Source organism: Pezoporus occidentalis, unplaced genomic scaffold (genome assembly GCF_034315485.1).
Source record: "Pezoporus occidentalis ecotype Australia unplaced genomic scaffold, CSIRO_AGI_Poc_V1 ctg11, whole genome shotgun sequence".
In the NCBI taxonomy this organism is placed as follows: domain Eukaryota; kingdom Metazoa; phylum Chordata; class Aves; order Psittaciformes; family Psittacidae; genus Pezoporus; species Pezoporus occidentalis.
This window is the reverse complement of record NW_026912886.1, coordinates 13,012,876-13,033,767: the sequence shown is the minus strand read 5'-3', so window position 1 is coordinate 13,033,767 and position 20,892 is coordinate 13,012,876. Positions and strand designations below refer to the sequence as shown.

Genomic DNA, 20,892 nt, shown 5'->3' with positions numbered 1-20,892 from the left:
TCACTATCCAGAGCGGAATTATGGGAATTAATTGGAGTAACTTGGGTGCTCATTTTATAAATCAGCTGGCAGAACTCCTGCTGTAATTAATGGGTCCGACTGGCAATTTTCCACAGATACACACCCATTTCCCAGTGATTTCCACCACGCACACATGCATTTTGCAGGAGCTCAACTTGCAGAGGGACATATTTAAGAGTTTATAACTGTCCCAATGACAGCAAGTTCTAATTTAAAACTCCTGTGTAATACTTGTTAGGAAGTTTTAATATCAAAAGGGCAGCCAAGGTCTTCCATGAGAAATTTCTAGACAGTGAAAGAAACTAATCCTTTTTAGTGATGTTTGGCTTCTCCTCTGCAGTAGCTGATCTCTGATTTCATATTTTATATCCATGGTTTGTTAATGAAATTTTCTCCTTTAAAGAGCAACCAGGCGGATAGGAAAAAAAATAGCTGATACTTTGCAGTAAACGATTGAAGTGAAATTCAAGTAACAGCCTGAGGCTCGCAGTATGTAAAACCAGCTACCAAAGTTTAGGAGGGGGGGTTAATCTATTTTTCCTTCTCAGGGGACCTCTGCTGTATTAAATTCTTTGGTTGAAGAGAAGCAGCCAAGTTGGCATTAAAACTGCCTTGGCAATTTGCATCTTTTGAGAGGGGATTAGCAAATTTAAAATGTTCCTGGTGCCCCTGTGCCAGTTGGCACTGGCAGGGGTCTGTAACCTCGCCCATTTCCATCGTTGCCTGCCATAGGTCTACCTGAAAGGTGTTATAGGCTTCCAAAATAAAGAGAACAGAAAATTAAGCATCAGGAGAATTTCAATGTCAGCACATGGTGGCATCACTTCGGGTTCTGATGCACACAAGGAAGATGGGGTTTGTTTCAAGCTTGTCTCTGGATGTGTTGTTCAGGCTTTTCTTACCTGGCACCCAAGTTTGTGAAGTTTTAATGGGACTTTGAAATTCCCTCATATACATGAGGCATCTGGTAATACTTTTTTAATATCAACCAGTAAAGCTGTCTTGCCATTGAAGATGTTCAGCTCCTTAAGATGAGGGTACAGGGGAAAGACACCAGACCATGATAGTCATATCCAAAATCAAATTCAGGGCCTCCACTCTGCCCAAAAGGATGGGCAGCTTGGGACAGAACAAGCCCTTCTCAGGACCCTGTTGGCAAATAGTGGTCCAGCTTCATGTATCAGGCATGAGACTGGGAGCTCATGTTGTAAATGAAAATTTGATGAGTGTTAGTTTGCCTCCTCGCCATGCACAGTTTATATTTCCTGTGTAAGTTGTCTGATATTATGTGCCTGTAAAGCTGCAGTTATTTGTAATTTTGTTTTTTTTTAAAAAGCCACCTGTTTGCTTTACTTTTAATGTTTCTGCAATATTTGAAGCCCTATAAAAGTCTGGGTACTTCTGTTGGGATAAATATGATGGGCCAAATCCAGCCCATACTGCTCACGCCAGATTTCTCATATGAGCGGGGACTATGATAATGTGTGCAAAGTAAATCGGATCGGATGCCAAGTAACTGTAGCGGATATTGTTTTCTACCTCCCAAGACTTCCCTGTTTGATTTGCCTAGGCTGCCTGCTGTCTGAGGTGTGTGAGGCTGGGAGCAAAGGTAAAGGAAGCTCCTTCTGGAAGTCAGTCTCGAAAGACCTCTTTGTCTTCCATTCTGAAGTAAAAAAATTGTGCCAAGAACTTCATTCAGCCCGCTCATTTGGATAAAACTAGAAGCCCTGGTGTCAAGTGAATAGGAAGCAATGAGAGGTCAACATATCTCAGCGCTGCAGGAGAAGGGAGTGGGTAGAGCTTCACAATGATCATACTATGTATATGTATATGCATATAGACTACGAATATCAATCACTATCTAGAAGATGCATGACATGCACACACAAGTGCAAGGCTGTCAATATGCAGAGAGAGAAGCAGCTTCTTCCTTTCCTCTGCATACATACCTACTTCCTCTGAAGTGAGGAAGAAGAAAGATTCAAATTAAACACCCCAAATTACTTGAAAATATCCTGAATTATTAGGAAGGCAAAGCAACAGCCCAGCGGGGAGTGGAAAATGTAATAACGACAAGTCTTGTGCCTAAAGGGAAGGCACGAATGAAATCAGAAAGATCCAGTGGGGTCAGGTGAGTAAAGAGTCAGCCAAGCAAGGGAGTGTGAGATACCCGGAGGCAGTGCAATATGCTGGCGAGGAGCCACACTGCTGGGGAGAGAGGAGGAGTGTACATGTGTGCGAGGGAGAGACAGCACACCTTAATGTGCACTGGAGAGGTCTTCTGACAGCATCAGCCCACGTCTACTTGGTGGTGGATGTATAGGAGGCACCAGGGTGCGCAGAGCCCCAGGAAGGTAGGAGCCCATGCTTGCATGTTTGCCCTTTCGCCAGTTCACCCTATCCACCACTGCTGGATACCTGGGTGGGAGCAGATGGTAGGATACAGGCAAAGCAGTGCTAAAAAGGTCAAAACATTGTGATCTGTGGGAAGCCAGGGTTTTTCTTGGCCAGGGTGGCTGGGGAGTAGGCTCCAGTGCCGACTGCGGCGATGTCCTTTCCATTAGCCCGTGAAAGGCAACTTCAAAAACAAGGTTTATATTTGCCACTGGCTGTGTAATAGGGGATTAGTTAAAGGGAATAAACTGGCAGTAGGTTTAGATGGATGTGACCACAGGGACGAAGGCTTAACATGATGTGCTTGAAAATGACATTTGCCTGTTGCCAAGCAGATGTGGCCTGCTCATACCTGTTGCTTTGGTACAAGGGTGACTGTTGATGCCAGGTGGAGGGGGTACCATGGTTAGTCAAATTTCCACAGCAGCCACTGAACTATGATGGAATCCCTTATTCAAACATGAGGAGATGAAGTTTATTTTGAGTAGTACTATCAGCAGAGGACAGATCAGCATTTCTAGGTTTCCTGAGGGGCATGCACAACTCCTCTTGTCTCCTCACTTTTCTTGTGTGTCACTTGGGCTATAAAAACCTGACTGCTTTCCTACCTTGACACTGTCAGGTTACTCCCTGCTCTCTGCTGATGTGTTCATTGCTCCTCCAACACCAGCTTTCGAGAACCTGAACTTTACAAGATGTTGTGGCTGTTGCTCCATGTTCCAGTCTGTCCCTGATGAGCTAGTAGATGCACAAAGGGAACAAGAGAGCTCTTCAGCCCCTTCCCAAAGCTCTGGCTTGTAATAAAGTGATGGTTCTCACTTTTGGCCAAGTAGTTTTTCTTTTCTCTAGGCAACAGGAATGCCACTCAAGAAGAAAGAGCTAGGGCTGCCCAGGCAGAGCAAGCAACCTGCTGAAAGCAGCTTGGAGCCAGTCAGCTAAGCTGGACCTGCTTGAAAAAAAGGGTAGAAAAGCAGGGCTGGGAGAGGGTTATGTGGTTTTAGGGGATGGCACTGCTGCCTGGGATGCTGTGTAGGCATAAGCATAGCTACTTCTCATCCTTGATTGCATCTGGTGTCTCAGATCACAGCTAAGAGATCTGCAGAGCAAGTTGATTGAAGGCCTTAGGACGTGTCAAGGGGAACAAGCACGGGACAGAGTGCCAGCTTGCTGGGCAAATGGCAGGAAGCCTGCCTTTATCAGGATGCTGCAGGCAGGAAATGATTTGAAGTACACAGCCTTTCCTTGTGGAGTGATTGAGGGAAAGGAGGAGAGCAAGAACAGGAGCAGCTGTGGCTATATTTCAAAGTGGTTTCCATCTTTTTTCTTCTGTTACTGCTTTTTTCCCTACCTCAAAACAACTTCCCCCCCCCGAAACAAACAAACAAAAGTCCAAACCCAAACCAATGAGGCATTTCTGGTTCTTTCCCCCTTTCTCTTCTGTCTTTTTAAAGGTGTGTGCCCCAAATTGACACTATCTCAAGTACATGAAGAAAGTTGTTTTGAAGCCAATCAGGCTGCTTAGGGCTGGCTGTGGAGTGAATTACAGCTACTTAAGGGGTAGTATGGATGACAATGTGGTTGTGAGGGACCTTGACCTGTCTGAGAATCAAAACAGAGTAGCCAAACTGCTGGCATAGAAAGCCCTAAGGGAAGCTGGTATGTAGGGGTCTGCAAAGGCAGCCAGGGTTCCCTTCTGTGGTATCATCCCAAAATAAGAGGAAACAGCCCTGCACTGCACAGCTGCAAAATGCAGCTGCCTCAAGGAGCACATAAACCTAAACATTTTCATAAGCAGGGATATGGCATCTGCATTTGCAGAGATGTGCTGTTATTGCTATTCAAACTGGCCAGTTGAAAAGTTGGCTTGGTTCTGTTAAACTGCAGACGTGCACTCCATGCCAGAGATGATAAACCCTCAGCCTTCCTCATTTCACTCTTCCAGCTTCTCTTCTGCTTGCCTTCCTTCTGTAATAATGTGAGAGGTTTTTCTTGGCTGTCCTCTTCCCCCTTGGAGATCAAACACAGGCTCTGCTGCTGAGGTTCTGAATTTATGACCAGGACCAGCTTCTTCTAGCCTCAGTTTCCATTAACAACCAGCTCACAGGAGCTGCATTTGGACCATTTGTTTTGTCTTTTGGCACCAGCTATTTTATGAATGAGAAACATAGCAAAGGGCATACAATCAAAAACCTGGTTTCACTGTTCTCTACCTGGTGGAAAAGTCTTTGTAGCCCTTAGGTCTAGCACTAAAACTCACAAACTCTGCACTTGTAACTGTTGTGTAAAAAGCTGTTATTGCCCTTAAAACTAGTCATTGGAGTTGAAAGATAAATATTATTTCATATCTTATTGAATAAAATATATTATATCACAGGTGATGGAGACAGATTGTCTCAATAAATTCTGATACTGTATTCGGAGGAAAAGTGGCAATAAAAATGCTGATGACTTGACACGGGGAGAATATTGAATGTCATTAACATGTTATTTCCTCTGTTCTGATATCACTGTCATGTTCTTCCCACTGCTCTAATCTCCATCAGTTGTGGGCCCTTTTTTTGCTCCCCCCCCCCCCCTTTTTTTTTTGCTTTGCTTGTTTGAATGAGAAAAATGACATTTTTTCAGTCCTTTAAATTAACCACTACTTGAGAAATGATTAGAGATAGGAGGTGACATCCTCAAATACAGAAATTAAAACATGGTTTGATATTTAACCGTATGCTATGTATGGGCTAAAGCGGAATCCTTAAGGCTGTCACTATCATCTGATAGTTGATTATGACAGTCATAGCCATCTGCATAGTGATAACAGAAATATCTTTTATGACATGCTTTGAAAGCACTTAATGAAGGTAGTTTTTGCTGTTCATTTGCAGATGGGGAAACTGAGGGATGGGGAAGTAAAGTGAGTCACTCAAGGTCATTCCCTAGTCCAGTGGTGGAGCCAGGTTCCTGCCATGTGTCCCAGCTCTACCCAGTAAAGATGTGTTGCCCTACTATTGCTGTGAAACATGATTTATTGCACACTGCAGCCACTTTTCCCAACACATGCTAAACCATACCTGCTGGAGCCACAGCCCAGCAAGTTTCCAATTGTTCTTACTAGAGATACTTCTGGTTTTATTTCCTGCTTCAGCCTAGATATGGACTATCTGTATACACTTCACAATGAGGGTTGAATAGCTGGGAATGTATTTGTGTGCAGTCATGAAATGAGCCCTCTAGGAAAAATAGCAATAATCCCTGTCTTCATCCCCTTTCCGCAAACCAGAATAAACCCACTGTTTCTCATAAAGCCTGAATCTGCCCAGGCATTCCCATTCTGTCATTCTGTGCCAGGAAGCCTGTTGTGATAGCCCTACGGGCAACTCAGATCAGCTTGTACCAAAGAGCATTTGGATCACGTGAGCGGTTTGGCATCCTCATGAGAGAATATGCTGCTGGCCTTGAATGATAGCAATTAAAGGTGCAAAGAAGTCATCTGTCTTTTTGCTAGGGCCAGTATCTAGTCTGGTCTCCTACGGTAATCTTGTGCTTTCCCCACAACTAATTCTAATTTACTCCAGGAATAGCCACCACTTCTATTACAGGTCCATTTCATGCACTGTTATAGTTTATTGTCAGATGGTTTTCAGCAATTAAATTCTAAATTGATTTCACAGTTGCACATGCTGCCTCTGTTATTTATTTTGGTCTTCACCTGTCCAAAGGAATGGGCTGACTGTGTCTCTTCACAAGTAGATGCTGCTGCAGAGACAAATGGAATACTTTAAGAGTGTGAAAAATAGACTTTTACTTAGAACTAGTGTGAGAGGCAGGTATAACAGAGTTTAATTCTCACAAAGTCTCAGCAATAATACTGATGGATTTTGAATAGGAAAAAATACCATAGATCTTGTTCTAAGTGTCACAGTGCCTACATTTTTCTATTTGTTCTGCTGTCCTGTAGGAAGATGTGTTATTTCTCAACATAGACTAGAAGATGAAATTAGCTCCCTGGTATAGCTGCATTACTGCTCTGCTATTCACTTCTTGACTTCAGCTGAAGTGCCTATAGGTCCTATCCTGCTAAGTTAATGGGAAGCTTTCTGATAAGGCTGATATGGGGCCAATAAGCTATAACAACTTTATGCCTCAATCTACCCAGGTGTAAAATGGGAATAAAAATCCCCATGTAAGGCACTATCGGAAAAAAATACAAAAGGAGCTAACTGCAGAGTAAAGCTACAGAGTAAAATACTATTAGTACTTTAACCCTCATGTCTTACCTCTTTCAAACAGCTGCTATCTGAGTACAAATCAGAACCCTAGTAAAGTTCTCCTACGCTTAGTGTCTCCCCTTTCACTTAGTGTGAACACTGGAGTACTTGGAAAGCTTTTTTTTCTTCCCTCTTTTTTTTAACCTGCGTTGGGACTCTTTGGAATTCATTCTGATTTTAGGTGATAGCGTACGTACTCTTTTCCTTGCAGAAAGTGCTCTCCAGGCTAAGATCAGCTTCAGGGCAGTTACTTCAGTGACAGGGATAAAAAGAGATATTAGTACCATCTTGGCACAACGTCATTATTATCATGCAAACGGTTCCCCTTTTTTATTAACATATAAAGGGAACAATTGAATTTTGCAAGGCAGGACTCTTAATCTCCAGGATCAGATTCTTCACGGCAAGGAGGGGGTGTAAAAGTTTCTCTCTTGCTCTGTCTCTCCATGGCACATGGTCCCAGCTGTATGACTCCGTTCATGAATATGCATGAAATCAGATATGACATTCCCCTGCTCCCATTAATAATCTTGTCATCTGACTTGTGCAGCATTAAGCTTCAGCCCGTGGCTCCTCGTAGCGAAAGCAGCCTGAAGGAAAGGGAGGGGAGGGGAAGATTAAAAAAAAAAGAGGCCATGCCTTTTTTTATTGGGATTAAGTGCTTGAAAATTTTGGCAGGGGGTTGCCAGGAGAGTAAGGGGAGGGAGAGAAAGGCAGAGACACGCACAGAGGGACAGAGAGATGAGAAATCCTCCATGAATGCGTTGGCTTGTTAGAAGCCCAAAGCGGTGGGTGTAATGGTATGCGAGCTGACCTTGAATATAGCCACTGTGGGTTGCCCCAGCTTTTTTGTAAAAGAAGCATTTGCAGCAGAGGTTTGGATTTCAGGCTTTGCAGTCATCAATCATCTCAGCCTATTCTCCTCTTTGACAGCTCTGTACAAGGCCTGACATTTGACACTCGGGACCCCAGGACTTACACAGAGGCACAAGCTGAGGCCCTAGGGAGGAGGTAGGGAACTGGAGGGGGGGTGGAAATCACAACAGGAGAGACTTTTTCACCCCCTTTTCTATTTTTTTAATTTATTTTTTTTTTAAAGAAGCTACAAAACAAATTGTAAATGTAATAGGAATTGATTTAAGGGAAGAACATCGCATCAAGTTCTGTTCCCCGCATTGCTCAGTTCATGCTGACAAGGCTGATCTGAAGAGGTGGGAGAAGAAAGGCAGGCTGAGAGGGCTTTAGGGAAGCAAGAAGAGGCTCATACCCTTCTTTCTACATACCCTAAGGTTACCAACTTGACCGAAGTTTTATTCCATTTTAGCACAGTTAACCTTCACTTCAAAACTTCCCATTCAAGACAAGCAGACTGAATAGCTCCCTGAGGCTCATGAACCTGTTGGAAGCCAGCATGGGCCTCAACCAAGTTGCCTAGACTAAATATCAGCAAACCTAGTTATGAAAGCAAGTGGATGCGTGGCAGTTCTGGGAACAGTATGAGTCTATGGCACATAAACAAAAAGCCATGTATGACTTGTAGATAAATGTTTCGGGATAAACCTTTTTGTCTGAGTCAGTGCTTACTGGTGCTGACAAGTTTTGACAGTTACAGTCTTTTTAAGGTAGGTGTTTTCTTTATCTTTTCTAATATAAATGTAACAGTATCGTTCTGACCCCAGACAAAACTATTTTTGTGAGCTCACCCTTTGTTTTTGTGTCTCTTTCTATCCCCATTGTCTCCTGCCCCTCACGCCCACTTCTAATTAAGAACAAGAAAGACAAGTTCTGTGTAAGCTTTATGTGCTGTTAAACCAGATAAAGATGCCAATTTGTTGTGAAAACCATTTGTGGTTCCCTGCTATCTCCTTAGTCATAAAAAGGAAGAGATCTGGGGGTTTGCAGGGGAATTCTGTTGCAGGTGAGGTTTGGGACAGGAAAATTCACTGCGAGCAGGGGTGACTAAATATGTGAGCAGAAGTGGGCAGGAAAGGACACAGCAAAGTATTTTTCCTCGACATTTAAACTCTTCAGTGGCACATAGCATGTTTAAATTGATCTAGAAATAGGTGACAAAAAAACCTCCCCTTTACACTGACTTTGGGTTCAGCCCAAAAGTGTGTAACTAGCCTGTGAATTTTGCTGATACAAGAGGTTGGGTTAAATACTCTGGATGATTTTCCAGGAATGTCAGGCTGTTCCTCAAGGAGACACAGTATTTTATTTGCAAAAGTTGCATCCCACACATTGGTTTTGATCTGTCGTGTGTTTCTTTGAGTATTTGCGAGCCACCATTTGAAAGCTGTCATTTCACCGCTCGAGTGCGCATCATGCAGCTCTGTTTCCTGTATGGGTTATTGAAAGGCACAGAGATAAATGAAAAGCTTGTGTACGTCATTTCTGAAACAAACGTCGAGAGGAGCACTTCCAGAGTATTTAGCAAACTTTTGCTTTCCACAAACAAAACTGCTTGCTCCAATGAACCTTCCTGGAAAAGGGTCACAAATGATGTCAAAGTGAATTAGCGGCTTTTTATGTGAATGAATGTTTGCAAACATTGTTCTGCTGTCCTGCTTCAAACTAGCAATTACAGTTGCAGCCCTGCATAGGGAAAATCCAAGCTTGCTCTATAGGACACACATTTACTGCCTGCAGGGGTTAGGATGGATATTTTTCCCTCCCCCACCTATGGACCGAGCTAAGTGCTCTGTGGATTTTGAGGGTTGCATTCCTCTGAAGTATCAGGGTTTTGCCACCGCTGGAGGCATGATACCAACTTGATGGACCAACAGCCTGATTCAATATGGCAATTCCTCTGCTTCTTGTATTTTTCGAGCTGGCTTCTGTGTGCACATGCCCAAGTGGATGATTTATCGCCTACTCTGTGATACGCTCTTGCATAGAAACGGGCAGGATCAAGCACATTTGCTGTGTTTGTGTGTGTATGTGCATATGTGTCTAGAGAGAGACAGATATGAAACAGCTGATTAGTGCTGTTTTCTTTCTCCACTCTGTATTTAACCCAGTGTGTGACTCTTCTCCTTTAACAGGTTGCTTTTGCATTTGTAACTTTTAAGTCAATGCTGCATACGTTTGTAGGCTTTCTATTTTTCCAGCTGGTGCTCAGGGTAAAGAAAAGAGAGGATAAGGATGTGTGCTTTGGGGGTTTATTTCCTTTCCTACTTTTCAGGTTCAAGGAAGCTCCTACCAAGACCTTTCCAAACTCCAAACCCAAGTCTCTTCCCCATTCCCCCTAGTTTTGCACTCAAAATGAGGAATTTGTAATATTAGAAATGAAAAGTCTTAATCTATTGGAAAATCTTTAGATCCATAAAATAGAGGGTAGTGGTTTTTATTTTTAACTCACCTCTAAGTTTTTTAAAAAGATTTAATTTAGCTTAGCTGAAAAGACCTGAAAACAGCAGTTTGAAAATGTCCCCTTGGGTGTAAATGATTTCTTTTAAAGCAATGAATGAGGTACATTACAACCCTCTGCCATCCATTTATTATTGTGGCAAAACTTCAGACTCCTTCGTTAGAGAGCTAAAGGCAGAAGCATGCGCTGCTGGTGGTAGCACACTCATTGGCAACCTCAGCATTGTTCTCCAGGCTCTTCCGTCCCTGGTTCAATTACAAATAGACACAGTGGATCATCCACCCCTGGAGGCTGTTCATGAAAGAGGGAGTGTCTCTCATCTAAAAGCAGAAGAAGAAACCACAGGCAGGTTGCAGAAATCCTGGAGGGTGCTCCTTTGGCCTGTTATGTAGCAGCGCCTCAATCCCTTTGCCTCTCATTAGCCTAATATGCTTCTGATCTGCGTCCAGAATCTTCACTTGGTTCTTGTTTTTTCCTGCCTTTCTTGTCTGAAGGATTATTAGGCTGCTACATTTGTTTATGTAGTCCTCAACTGTGTACTTTTTAAAACTTAGGGTTCTGGTTATAAGTTCAGTGTGTAGGCTCCTATCAAATCTCTAGATATCCCTTGGAAATTCACAAAAAGGAAGAGGGTATCATTGTCCATGAGCCCATTTCATGGGTTTATATCCAGGCCATCAAGTACTTGGTGGATTTACTTTGAGTTTTTATGTTTGTTTTGAAGTCAACACTCTAGCTATAGATGTACAGACATGAAAAGGAATAGAAGGCAAGCAGTATAGTGGACTGCAACTGGCATCGGATGTAGTGCACACAAAAAGCAGGTGAAAATAAAAGCAGTGCAAATAAAATACGGGAAAGTGAAGAAGGGCATTAGAGTCTGGAGTGTACCTGATTATAAATATTAGTAAAAAGGAGTAATAATTGTTTAGCAGTTAAATTTCTAAACTGAGACACAAAACCTTGGGCACACCACAAATCAATGTATAACTTCTTGCCTTTGACAGAATACAGTGAAAACCGGTATGTTGTGTAGTACATCACAAATATCTAGGGGTAATCACTGGAAACCAAAAGATGAAAATATGGTCAATTTTTACGTTACCTTTTTTTTTGTTGCTTTTTTTTTTTTTACTATTTTGGTTATGTTTTGTTATATAAAAGTGATTATTCTCATACCACCACTATTGTTGTGAAATTATTGCATAAGTGAAGACTAAGGGATCCATTTCAGCAGAGAGACAGCCTTGGTTTAGGTGCTGTAGAGACTGGTGAATGAAGAGCCCTTGTACTGGTGATGAGCATGGAGACAAATATTTGTGAAACCAGATTGATAATTCATCTGCAAACAGACCAATGTGACTTTCCCACTCATGCCCCTACAATGTAACTGCAGCTGTGTCAGCTTCATTCAAAGCATCGCATCCTTTTCCCTCGCGCATGGGTGGGCACTTCATGATGCTAAATAGGACATTTTGACTGCTCATATCTGTACCTTGGGGCCTACCAGATCTGAGGGCAACGTAGTGCCTGCTCATTTGACTTGCACAGCTGCAAAGCTTCCAGCACAAATGCTACTTGAACACTTCTGTGTGGGGGTTGGATGTGCAGGCACATCGCTCAGTTGAAGAGGAAAAAATAGACAACAAACTCTCAAGGCTTGGTGGAGTGAGCCACCCTCCCCAAGCACGAGATTAAAGCAGTGGATTTTCAAGTAGTTCTTCAGAGTGACTAATTTATATGGATATCAAGGATTCAGTTGGAGAATTAAAAAAAAAGTAACTAGGGGAAAATATGATGCTCTCTAAGTCCCAGTGGTATGCCACATTCATTTTACTAGAGAGTTTATTCTTTAGTACTTTCATGGATTGACATGAGGGAGGAATTCACATGTCAGGACAGATAAAATCTCCCTCCTGCCAAAGGAGTCTATTCAGACATGCATGTTAGTAGGTTGATAACTTATTCTGTATTGCAGAGGACTCAAAGATAGACATTTCTCCTTTTATCTCCATCTCTGCGCTCCCTGCATACTAAAGATATGGGGAAACAGCAAGATACATCTTAACTAGCCCTCTCAGAGAGGAACGACTTTTCCTAGTCCATGGCAAGAGATGCAAACTTAAAGGAATAAGGTGTCACACAGACTAATAGCAAATACATTAGCAATGTTTATGCGCATAATTTGAGCCCTGTGTGAATATTGCTTAAAAAAATACAAACCCTGGACTTTGTGGTTAATTTTTTTGCCAAGAAAAATGCACAGTATTGCAATGCTCTTGTTTCATGTTACCCCGCTAGAGGCATGGGGAATAGGTTGAGAAAGATGGGGGACCAGAACAAATAAAGCACATTGAAGTATCCATCTCTGATGTGCTTTCTAAACACTCATGAAACCTCTGTGTTTTTCTGGGAGATAGGCCCATTCTCCTTTTAAAGAGTGGGGAATTGAGTCAAACAACTTTACTCCTTGACCAGAGCACTAGAAGTAGAAGTATGTCTTCTCTTCAAACTGGAAGTAAACTTCTGGAATATTTAATCGTATGCTTGAGCTGATTATTTAGTATATTTTTTATTTTCTAGGACAATCAAATGGCCTCATTTTAGGGAAACTGTTTATTTAGGAGCATTAACTTATATCAGTGTCATTCCTAAGGAGTCCTGTGTAGAAAATGGGGGATGAAGATCCTCTACCGTATGGCTCAGAGCACCTCTGAAGTGCCCCCTGGAAAAAGGACTTTTTCTTTTCTCCTTCCAGTGATGACACTGGAAGAGTAGCCTCTTTCACTGGATGTTCTGGGGCTAAACTTGTGGGTAGGAAATAAATCAGGCAGAGTAGGAACTTTTCTAAACTTTCTCTCATCCTTCCAACTCAGTTCCCAAGAGCAAATTCCTCTTGTTTTTAAGCAGCCCATATACGTAGATTGAGATTAAAGTGGTTTAGAAAGTGTTATATATAGATGTGTATACATACCTAAAATATTTGCTTAGATGTATCTTATCTAAACTGCTGTGTGTATCTAAATTTCCCAGGCTTGAACCTTGGTTTGTGTAAATTGGTGTTGTCTCACTGTCTTTGAGTAAGCTTATTTACGTCAGCTCTGGCATTAGTTCTCTGTATTCCAGCCACCACTTAGATGCAAGAGTCAAAATAACATGGATATGTACTGCTTTCCTGTTATCTCTAGCCTCTTTAAAAACAGAAGCCATTAGAAATATTGTGAGAAAGCTATCTTGAAAGATTTGCTCCCCACTCAAGAGTTTTAGATGGGTATCTGACAAGAATGTGCAGTCCTATCAATCTCCAAACTTGAGTGTATTTTTCTTTGGCTTAGGAGTAATTCACTTTGATTTGCACACCCTGGCTTTGAGATCTTGTAATTTCAGAGATCTTCAGACCATACTTTTTTCTTTTGCTTCACCATTTTCATGTATTTCCAAGCTACCTGAATGGAGAAATGTAACATAAGAAAACCTCTATACAGTCTATACTGTGGTCCTTTCTAGAGAATGCTTTCATTCTACCTAAGCTCTGACACAAGGTGCTTCCTTTTGGAAGTAGCAAGATTTTCCCGGACAAGACTTTGTGAAGTAATGACTCAGAGGCATAGACAGACAAATGGTTTATTTGCTTCATCTTAATTATTAATGTATTGTTATTGCTAATGATGGTGTGCAGTGACATACCTTCCAATGAATTCTTTGTGTATCACTTAATATGAGAGTGATTCTTATTAGACTAAGGAAGACGACATCTCAGCATGGATAATTATACATAAAGTTAAGAAAAGGGGTACTTAGGATAACACAAGTGGTCTGTTTAAATTCAGTCATACATCTCATAAATTCTACAGTTGCTTCCCATTTTCTTCATTAAAGTGTTTTCTTTTTCCTATTGTAATTGATCAACAAATTCCTTAACATTTTTAAGTGTATTTTAGACACAGAGATTTCAACAGGGTGAGCTCAAAACTGTAATTTCAGCTTTGAATTGTTGTTTTCGATTGATCTTCCTGTGATTTACAGCCATTTCCCACCAGAAAGTTCTCTCCTGCTTTATATCAATAGAATTTGGGGCACAGTTTCATCCTTGCGGAGCGCACCTGCTTTGTGTCCCTTGTGAAGGGAGGTTAGTCTTTACCTTTGAGAATTTGCTGCCCATTGGCTATCTTCATATAAAGCCAACCAAAAATTTCTGCATGTTTATAGGGAGAACTGCTTGAAGATTTGTAAAATGATTTTGATCTTGGATCTGAGCCTGCCATTAAAGTGCTTGACTTGCCTTGACCACTGTAATTTTAGAAAGCTGACCCTTCTCCCTTGCAATTTACACAGTGTTTTTAGCCTAATGCAGAATTTCCCTCTTCTGCAGCTGGGAAGAGAATATCCATCATTTCCAGATGTGGACATTTGATCCAGGAGGCAATTGAAGGTATTTTGGAATCATATGGTTTGGCTTATGGATTTGGATTGGTCGAAAGAGATTTGCCTGAAATCCTTGAGGGAGTGTGGCACCTCACTGACTCAAGAGGCATTTTAAAATAAAACCTGAAGTTAAATGCATTTATAGAGAGGCTTAAAACTTCCAAAATATAAATCTAAAATATTTATATGTGGGCTGCAATGGAACAGAAGTTACGACCTCATATGTGAATGTCTAGGATTTGTTTTTTCCCTCTACCAGCCCACCTGGAATGACTTTAGCTTTCAGCTTTACCTCAGGCTGTACCCAGGTTAGCTTCTAGTGACTTATGACTCCATCAATCTGCACAGATATGTGCTGTACTCCTTCAAGGGAAGTAGTTCGTCTTCTATATGACTGCATCTCCACCTCTTCCAAAGTTCAAAGAACTCAGGACAATTGCTTATTTGAACAGGCTTCCAGTAAGTATAGATGTTCTCCCCACTTTCCCATGCGAATCAGGACTTTCTGTGAACTTTGATAGAGACAAAAACTTTCACAGTAATCCATCCCCTCTGAACTAGAAAGACATCACCATCATCAGGTGATGAAGTATCAGGTGAGATTGCTCAGTATGCTTTAAGGAGTTTTGAACTGGAAATGGATCAATTTAGAGCTCTTCTGAAGTCAGAGGAGCACATTTTTTACGATCCATTTCCCATGAACTAACAACTGTTCCCTCTCCAGCAGACAGTTTACTTGTAGCTATTTTGACTTGCATTATTCCACTTAATGAAGATAAACATAAGTCAGACACAAGAAAGCCACAGAATGAGTATGTACGGGAAGTGTTCCAAGTATTCAGCATTTACTAGACAAAATTGGCCAGTAATTCTTTTTGCTTTTCACAGAGGATAAAAATCCCTGAAAGATAATAATCATCATTGTTTGAACTAATATAGCATAGTGATCTGAGAACATTTCCCAAACACTAACTGGACTGAGAACAGCCTTGAGATTAGATTCATATTATTTAAAATACCCATTTTTGAGACGGACAAACTCACAGGTCACCTAGATGTAACATAACTTCCCATGGGTTACAGAGTCAGAATAGTATAGACTATTTCTAACTGCCATTTCTATGATTTTGATGACATTGCAAAGAAAGCTCAATATTGTGTATTCAAGTTGCTTAAATTATTCATATTACAGTGACTTTTTTCTGCTTACGTGCAGTTTTTCATAAAATTGATTCGTTTTTAGTAATTATTTGCATGACTGTACACTGCCAAATTTTTGTCCTATAAACTGTCCATGGTTTTGATGCTCAAGATTGCCAATTGGCAGATATTAGTAACCTAGATCACAAGTTATTTTTTCTTCCTCTTGATTTGATTAATATAACTTTTTTTTTGAGCAACAGAAGAAGGAACATCAAATATTCAATCCATGCAAGACTATGTTTGTGGGAATATAAACACTTCCCTGGCCAGAATATCTATTCCCCAAAACTTTATCTGAGCAATAACTAGTTGCCTGTATGTTTCCATAAAGCGAGTAGTCAGATGGCATTATCATGGATGAAACAAATATTCTGAATCATGATGGGGACTCACAGATGTTGTAGTTCACTCAGTTCCTGTGGCTGTACAATTAATAAGTGATGGCAAACGGATTGAAGTATACTAATACACTGGAAACAATTCAATGCATTCACAGTTTCTCACATTTTTTCTATATGCTACTGTCATCAGATTATTTCTTAGGGTAGTTTAGTTTCTTTATTTGTAGATCCATGGTTTTAAAAGTTTCCTAGTCTCCCGCTTGTGTTCCACTAATGACAGTAAATAGACTGTGTTGTTCACTCTGAAATCATTTGCCCAGAGAGGCTAAACAGATCATGCCCTTCCTGAGCCTTGAATCTATACCCTACAAACAGCACCATATGGTTAATTTTTAAGATAACTGACCAAGTGTTTAATAAAGCAGAGGCTGGGGGGATGAGGAGGAAAAATGCTGTCCATAAAAGTCATTGTTCTGGTGGGTGGCATCTCTTAACCCTTTGTAGCATGGCAGGAACAAATCCATCAAATGGAGCTTTGACAAATCAGACGAGAGGGAGCACCAACTTGTGAGCCAAATGCATCAAAAATGGTATTTAGGTGTTACACTGGGATAATTATTGACTTATAGATACAGCAGGTAGTACACTGATCTTGGGATTAAGGTCTCTAGGTTTTACTCTTGATTCTGTCATATTTTGCTGTCTGACCTTGAACACTTCACTTTCCCCTTCTATTTTATCCACACATCTTTGGGCTGATGTGCCTGCAGAGCATAGCCCTGTTGATCAGGGGGTATCCTTGCAAAAAAGTACTGGCTGATTCTACCTTCACAATTTATATGAATCCTGACCAGGCTTGGAACAGTCAGGTTCTTTGAATTATGGTAGCACACATGTTGACATAAAATTGGAATTAATAGGGCAGGTCTCAGTGTTTCAATTAGATAGCTCAAAACTACCTCTTTATTCTTTCACATAAAGTTAGATCCAAAGCAGATGATCAACATTTATTTATGCATGCATTCAAACTAGACAACATTGTAACTGAGAAAGATTAAATTTTTGTGTTTGTTAAAAAAAAAACAGCCCAAAAGCCATCTCACAGCAGTGCTATTTGGGAAATGAAATAATGTACAGAAAAGAATACCAACACAACAACAAAACAGTCTTCCAATTTCTGTGGTTTTGGGTTATAGCATGCCATCTTTGGTATTTATTTCCCTAGAAGCTTGCCTTCTTTTTTAACAGATGTATACTCCTTTCATTGGTGTTTATTTAAAATCCTGCCAACATATCTGAAATCAGCACATACTGCATGTTGATGCACCACCTTGCCTAATTGACTTAGCTGGAAAATAAACAGTGAAAGGCTATTTTAGCAGCAAACTGGTTGATACAGCTACACATTCTCTACCTTTATCTATGTACCACACAAGCAGAAAAGTACTAGTGCCCAATAGTATGGGCACAAGGTTGTTACACGTGTTTTCTGCAGCCTTCAGCATTTTAGGGACAATCTTGGTATTGGTGTCACTGTCACTCTTTGAGTCAGAGGAATAACATTTCTATCTCTGTTGCCCAAAACCCTTGATAACATCCATAAGATGCCATCAGAACCACAAGAGCTTATTAAAAGTTATCGTTTTTAAAACAATAGGTTCCTGAATATTCACACTAACTAAGGATTATAAGGCTATTCACGCAATGTGAATAATTTGCTGCTAATAATATTGACACTCAATCTGTCTGCAAAATGTCTCTGTTAGCAGGAAACAATCACGCTGCGAGGTGTTAGGAAGACTTTGCAGTGGAGTGGCAGAATGAAGCAATTAAAAACTGATTGGCAAATGGATTTGAAGTTTGAAAAATATTCTTCTGCTTTTTAAGATGAGATATTAAACCATAAAAAATAGTGAATTCCTGCAGAGAAAAGTAGTTTTCTGCTTATTTTACTTCTTTCTTTTTTAAACAAAAACAAGGTGTTATTTTCTGAAAGGGACCCAACTTGGGATATACTGGTGAAAAAAGGCAGAGAAATAAAACAGTCCCACATAAAAAAGATACATTTATTTTTGACTGTGCAGTGGTACTGGTTACTGAACTGGGACATGAGGAAGCTGGGTGCAGTTGGTTAGGAAGAACTGAAGAGGAAGAGCTTTAGCAGAAAGGCACTGAGGAAATTGATATTTTGGTTTCATGTAGGATATGTTCTTTGCTCACAAATCTTCATTCTGATGTGATCTTTTGTTCAGCTTTTCACCAAACACAATGATTATTCCCGGGAAATATTTAGCAGATGAAAATGACCATTTTCGTTTGAGTTGGGGTAGGAACTGATATATCTTTCTGAACAAATACTTTGGGGTTTGCAGTAAAGATTTTCTATCACATTTTTCAGAAGTTAATATTTATTTTTGTTAATTTAGCACAAAGGTTACTCCTCTGAAGCTATTTTTGAGCTTTTATCCATCATACCAGGGTATTAAATGACTACAGATTCTTGCCATTGATATAAAAGTGTCTTAGTGTATTTATGCTATATACGTTCTTTATTAGAATAGGATTTTTATACCATATCATTAAAAAAGAATATAAAAATAATACAATGAAAAAAGATGGATTTTTCATATGTCTTTGGACAGGAGTGATTTTTAACAGTAAAATAGTAAATCAAAAATAGAATGTAGTAAAGAAGAGCCATTGGATTAGACATGGTGCAAAAGAACTTGATTATGTTACAACATTTAAAATATTTAAACAAAGTTTTCTCTGTGTTACTGGTTATGGTTCAGATTCTTTTTGCAATGATTTGCTTTATGGCCTTTCATTAACTTCCCCTGATTAAAAAAAAAAATAGTCATTCAGAGTATGGACTATTTAGTTGATTATTTTTCTTTAATGATCCTCCAGTTTGGTGTATTTTGTATTTGTTTACTATCCACTTGCTCACAGGTAGCATTCCTGCTGTACTCTTTTTACAGTGAATTGGGAGATTTTTAATAGTTGCTTAAGCTAGAAACGCCAACAAAATGTGCATAGTCAGACGAAATACAGTCCATGTCCTAGAGTGTAATTTCTATGTCATACTGATATTAGCTACTTAAATAGGCAGACTTACTGTGTGCATTACTGTGTGCAAGTTAACAAAAAGGGAAGGATCATACGAGAGGGAAGGTTTTGTACTCTCAATATCAGTTTTCTAGAGCTAATAATTGAGACAGATCCGAAAAAGCTCAAAACTTTCCTAATTCTAAACTAAAAGGCAGGAAACTCCTGGGTTGAGCTAACAAGAGGAATAGAAAGGTTTGCCGAACAGAATGGCACTCCTGAATGGCTAAAATTACACTCGCAACATGAGCAAATTCCCATTGATTTTGAGCTGAAATGGTTCAGAGCTAGTGGCTTCAGAGCCACCTCCTCCGAGCTGAATGGCAGCTCTGAAGATATACCTGTGTTTGAAACTTGCTTTGAACACTTGAGCGTGCTGCGGCCAGATAGGAGAAAATTGAATCCCACCAGGAAATGACCAGCGCAAGAGAAGGTTATGAGTTTATTAACCTGATGAATAAAAGAAGTAAATATTTGGTGTAAAGCCTGTCAGAGATTACACTTGTAAAATTTCTAATTCAGCTATTTCTTCTTATAGGTATCAATATATAGTGGGGTTAATACAGCTTTACACATTTCAGAAGCTTTTGCTCTAACTTAAAGTTCAATAATATTTTCCTAGCAAGGTTTTTACTTCCTCACCAACTTGTCTTATCAACAACCTACCTTTTTTTGTCTGCAGGCTGTTTATTTCCATAGCTCTAATCTTTTCTCTGGGCTTTCAGAAAGTTTTCTGAATGCTTAAAACCATCCGTAAAAAGCAATAGCAACCTGATGGGCTGAATGCCACGTGAGTAATTACTGATGGACTTAAGGAATGAGTTTTGCTCATGGACTGGAGTCTCGCTGGCGTCTCTGCAGCCTGTCTCCACTGTTTAATAGCATTTCTGGAAAAGTCTAGAGAGAGAATTGTGGCCCTGATACAAATTTAAAGTAGAGAATAGGTGGAATAGTAAAGCAAAGGAGCACCAGAGAACAGTTGTCTTCCACCTTCACTACCCTCACGTGAATCAAATGACAGCATTTTACTGTGAAAAGTGAAGGTATTGGGCAAACTTTGCCTGCAAAATTTTCAGCACTGAGGAAATAAAAAAATATGTAGCTGGAGAAGATCTTATTTAGAACCAATTACACCATATTAAATGTTCTGTAGTCTTTCCCTTTCTCTCACTAACTCTTTGCCCTCTAGACCGAGAAGGATTTATCTCATACATTTCAAGAAAAGTCACCTCTCTGTAACCTACAGTTCATTCAATCAAGGCTTAGCATAAATAATCAGTATGAAAAACACCAATCGGCTTTGAAGGGCCCCTGGATTTAGGAGGAATACACTGCTCATGTCTGTGGAGCTCCTCTGGGAAGCAGAGAAAGGAGAATGTGTCTTGATTTACACTGCCCTATTTCTCAGATCTGCCAGCCTTTCTGCTCTGTCCACTTCACTACTGTCAGATGCCGTGAGACAAGCATATGGTGTTTACTTCTCTGACTGACATCTCTCTGGTTTTCCCCACTCCTCAGGAGAATCCTCTCTTGCCAAGTCAATTTGCAAGGGCTTGGATGTAGCCATGGCCCTCTGGTCAGGATCCAAACAATTCCTCATTTTCCCTTGGCAAATGTCGGGAGGGAACAGTCTTCCTCCTCCTTACAAAATCAGTGTTTCACAGAGGGAAACTCCACCCCAAAGAGCAGCCTAACCCTGTGTGTCCTTCTGTACCTCATTCACTTGGGACCGTGCAAAGATGCCCCTGTGGGTGTTGAGGCTGGGGCT

At 40.5% G+C, this 20,892-nt stretch overlaps 1 long non-coding RNA gene across 3 annotated transcripts in view; it reads left to right on the top strand.

The window, feature by feature from the left end:
* Window positions 1–20,103, top strand: part of LOC134170200 (uncharacterized) — a 92,912-nt gene extending 72,809 nt beyond the window's left edge. Inside the window, exons 5-6 of one of the 3 annotated variants that reach the window (XR_009967152.1) lie at window positions 7,608–7,685; window positions 7,999–8,179. This is a non-coding gene — a long non-coding RNA (uncharacterized LOC134170200). Of the gene's footprint in view, window positions 1–7,607; window positions 8,180–19,853 lie in introns of those variants that run through there. The other 2 variants (XR_009967154.1, XR_009967151.1) reach the window with 2 other exon arrangements.
* Window positions 20,104–20,892: the final 789 nt, after the last annotated feature.